This window comes from Dipteris shenzhenensis, chromosome 17, assembly GCF_047967505.1.
Source record: "Dipteris shenzhenensis isolate YYH24624 ecotype China chromosome 17, Dip_SZ_1.0, whole genome shotgun sequence".
NCBI classification, from domain to species: domain Eukaryota; kingdom Viridiplantae; phylum Streptophyta; class Polypodiopsida; order Gleicheniales; family Dipteridaceae; genus Dipteris; species Dipteris shenzhenensis.
The window spans coordinates 48,709,873-48,714,093 of record NC_141612.1 but is presented as its reverse complement, the minus strand read 5'-3'; the positions used below and the strand labels follow the sequence as shown (position 1 = coordinate 48,714,093).

The 4,221-nt window shown below is 44.6% G+C and overlaps 1 pseudogene; it reads right to left on the bottom strand.

The window, feature by feature from the left end:
• Positions 1 to 1,564: 1,564 nt before the first annotated feature.
• LOC147892221 (aspartic proteinase nepenthesin-1 pseudogene) lies at positions 1,565 to 2,935 on the bottom strand (annotated as a pseudogene).
• Between the last annotated feature and the right edge of the window lie 1,286 nt (positions 2,936 to 4,221).

The following is a 4,221-nucleotide window of genomic DNA, read 5'->3' as shown; positions in this document are numbered from 1 at the left end:
TTCAGGGTAGAAGTTTAGCAAAATTTGAGGAGACTTAGAAGACTCAACTATAACATACATGATATAATTAATGTTCTTCTTGTTGCTTACTGGATGCTAGGGTTCTTATGTTGGGTTCTAAAACTAGTGTGTGATTGAGAACAGTTTGATCTCATCACCTCTTTTACACCCTTCTCAAGCGTTTCGATATGTTGGCATGCTTTTCATGTAAACATAGTGTGATGTTGGTTGTGCATAATGCTACCTATGCACTTGTTTTCAATGGAAGTCTAAATACAAATACGATTTTATGAAAGAATTTTGAACAGTGGATCAAAGTTGAGAAGTTACCTATACAGATTTATAGTGTTAATGATGTAGAGTTGTGTTAATCAAAGATCCATGATCTTCATGAAGTTGCATCCCATTTTGCATTGTGATATTACAACAATAGGTTTTGACTAAATGGCAAGCAATATGGTTGGAGCAACCTTAACAATAGCCAGGTTTTAACTTGGTGACATAAATGTGAAAATTGTGCCACAAAATTCCTTTTCTTGGAATAAGAGGATCCAAACAAGAAAAGAACTATATCTTATTGAAACCTAGTAATAGGCTAGTGATTATGTGTTTCAAAGACAATCTCTTCCAATGATTTAGTTAATGAGCATTTGTAAATATGGCAATGATTAAGGATTACGCAATCATTTTTTTACCATTGCATTGTTAGCAGTGAAGGTTGAGATTGATGTAGGGTGAATTGGATATTCCAACGGTCTGAACTTCTATAAATAAACTCATAAAAGGATTTTCAAATTGGACTTTATCTAAAAGACCATAAACTTTATGCAGGCATAGCATAAAAACCTTAAATAAAATAAGGGTATTCATTTTAGCCCATTGAATGCACATGTTATGATGGGTTTTATATAGTGATCCCCTTGGATGTAAGCTTCATTTCATGTGCAAGGAGCTTGATGAGTTAATGGTTAGAACTCTGGGTAGGTCACCTCCATCAGACCAAGTTTCTCTAGCCTTCCTAGTTTGGTTGTAGATTCCCACACAAAGAGGGATACCCTTAACGCGCTAAGACAAATCTTCTCCATTAACCAAGCCCTCTCTTAGGTGTAGACTACATGATCAGGGATAAGCTTGGCTAGGTGGGGTATCTTGGTTTATCATGGTATCCACATGGCTTGTGTTTAAGGGGAGTAATTAATGTATGACTTGGTGAGATTAAGAAGAGTTGTTGAGATGTGGCCATTAAAGCATTGCACATGTGTGCAAGAGAGTGTGTGTGTGTGTGTGTGAGAGAGAGAGAGAGAGGGGGAGGGGTTTATTTTGTGGCTCTCCTCTGGGTTGTATACACTAGTTAGTAAAACAGGTGGAATAATTTCCGTGCCATGACAAAATGAGATGGGTTCACTTTGCTTGTTGTTTCATTGAAAATTCAAGAACTTATTGTTATAATATATATATATACACACACATTTGTGAGTCGATTTTTACAAGGTAAGGCGGAATTTAAAGGAGAGCTAGGTTGAAGCATAAGAGTAGTAGAGTGGTTTGATCCAACGCGAGGCTTTCAGAGGGTGTCACAGGTAACGCGCTTGAAGGAGAGCTGGTTGCTGGTACCCTTGTCGTAGAGAAGCTGGAAGTTCTGCTGTTGGGTGTTGCCGAAGATGTTGATATTGATGCTGGGTGGGGGGCTGCTGAACGCCAGGCAGAAGAAGCCCTGGTAATCGAAGAAGATGTTCTCGGGAGGGAGATCGACGTCGGCACCCTCGAAGTGCATGGTGAGAGGCGGTATGGTCACGTCTCCTCCCCCGGAATTGTCATAGCACAGATCAAGCCCCACGGAAGAGCCATCTTTGGGTGGGAGCTTAATGGCAGCCTTGTAGGCGCTGCGCAGGGGGGTGTAGCCAGCGTCCACGAGGATTGTGACGGTGGTGCCTGAGTCTATGACCAGGCCACCGCTTCCATCCGCCTGGATGTCGAAGGTGCCTGCAGGGATGTCGAGAAGTTTTCCACCCACGCTGATCCCATTCAAGGTGAGATAATAGAAGGTGGGCTGGCCGGCTGAGTTGCTCACGAAGGGGGTGGCTTGGACGCCAGCGCCACCGAGGTTGGCGCTTGATCCGAAGAGCAGCGGGCTCGTCTTGGACGGAGCATCCGTCCAGGTGACAAGGCAGTAGGAGAATTTGTCACCTATGGTGTTTGCCATCTGCGAAGGCAGCGAGAGCGGCCCGCCTCCCATGCCCACCAGGCCTCCAGCTCCAACGGTAGAGATGTCGCCGTAGTTGATCGTTCCAGCGCCAAACACGAACTTGTTGCTGGACAATTTTCCTATGGTGAGCGAATCGAAGGCCAGAGTACCCTCTGTGGTGGAACCGTCTCCATAGGAATAGAGGTATCCGCAGGTGTCGCCTTGGCAGAGGGGGATAGGCAAGGCCTGGCACAACGAATTGCTGCATGGAACGTTGGCGAAGGTGTAAGAAGCGGAGGGATCGAAGACGGGGCCGCTCTGGTTGAAGCATTCGACGCAAGGATCCGATTGTGTCCACACGAGGTCGCTTCCGGTGTCGAATATGCCCGTAAACGTCTGCGGGGGCGTCCCCAAGGCCAGTTTCACTAAGTACGCTCCTTGCTCAGAGGAGAATACACCAGTTGACGCCGCGGCAGATTGCGGCTTTATCCTTCTAGCCGGTGTTTGCACGCGTCGCTGGCTCGACTCGACTGCCTTCTTCAATCTCTCCGGACTGTTCAAAGTCCGCGGATCCATGAAGGCATCGCGATGAGTGAGTTCCACTCGGAAGCTCACGTCCGTGGCAGATGCATGAGCGTACCCTTCTGAGGCAGTCGTCCCTGCAATGGACCGAGCAGAGGCCTGTGCGAGAATGAGCAGGAACGCTGATCCCGCCAGCAGCAGCAGGGACTGGATTCGGGGCTGAGCCATATTCCTTAATGTCTGTGAGACTCTCAACTGAGTGAAAAACTCCCAGGAACTCAACCTCTAATATAGCTGCAGGACGGGGGACCAGAATTATATTGTCGGATCTGCCAAATGAGAAACCATTGCCAAGCATCTTGCTCAAGAGTCAGGCGTTTACAAGCAGTGTACATGACAATACAATCATCTCTCCGAGCTTCAAAATGTAATTTACGTAACTCAGCCGGCCCTGTGACACAAGTGTCTCGCTAGCCTAAGTGTGAAACCAGCACCAATATATCACTTGCTCAAGCGTCCAAGTGTTTGCGGCTGTCTGAAACCAATGCCAGGCATGAGTCAAAGGGTTCACAATTGGACATAAGATAATCTCACGGCTGTTAATAGTGCATATGTCATCTTAATAAGCTATCGTGTGAAACCAGTGCCAAGCATATCATCTTGCCCACGTGCTTACAAGTAAGCATGAGCCAACGTCACGACCGTTCGATCAAATAGAACTTAGCTTGACGCAATGCCATAAGGAGAACATATACCAAGAGAGGAGAGAGAGAGAGAGAGAAGTAGCATTCCTCAAATTTGCTTTCATGTATGCCTTAAATCTCTTTGTTTTGGGAAACTCACCCACCCATGGTCCTATTGATGGGCCCTCTCCCTGGACCTACACCACCTAAACACACGCCACCGCAATGCCCAGCCACTACACTGTTGGAGCATCCGCCACAGTTGGAATCTTAATTCGTCCTCTTACTTTCTTTGCTTGGAGTTGCAATTGAATGTAATGTCACGAATGTGGGAACATGCAAAAGGAAAGAGAAATTTTACATCTTTTTATGTTAAAATTTTGCCAGACATTGAGCAAACATTGCCAGTCAAAGTCATTGTCCAAAGGATTTAGGATTCACATCAATACAAATATTCACAAAATGCAAACATTAAATTCTTTAACAGGATAATTTATTCACATTGCTACATACATAGTATTTCATTGTCTTTTTTTTTTTGGATCAAAATAACTTCAAAATTTATTAAGGCAAAAAGATAAGAATATACACAAAAGAAAAGTGTTTGTCTCCATCGAAGACATGGGCTACTATTCCAAAATTCTACTTATCATGGGGCATGCCTCATGTTTGTTTCCAAAGTGCCTCAATGTTCTCTTAATCTCGAGAAAAATCCTATCCACTAAAATCTTAACAACTCGGATCCTCTTAAAAACCACCTTATTCCTACAATCCATTTGTGACAAATAATAAGAGCTCTAATAAGCTTGAATAAGCTGCCATATCTCATGC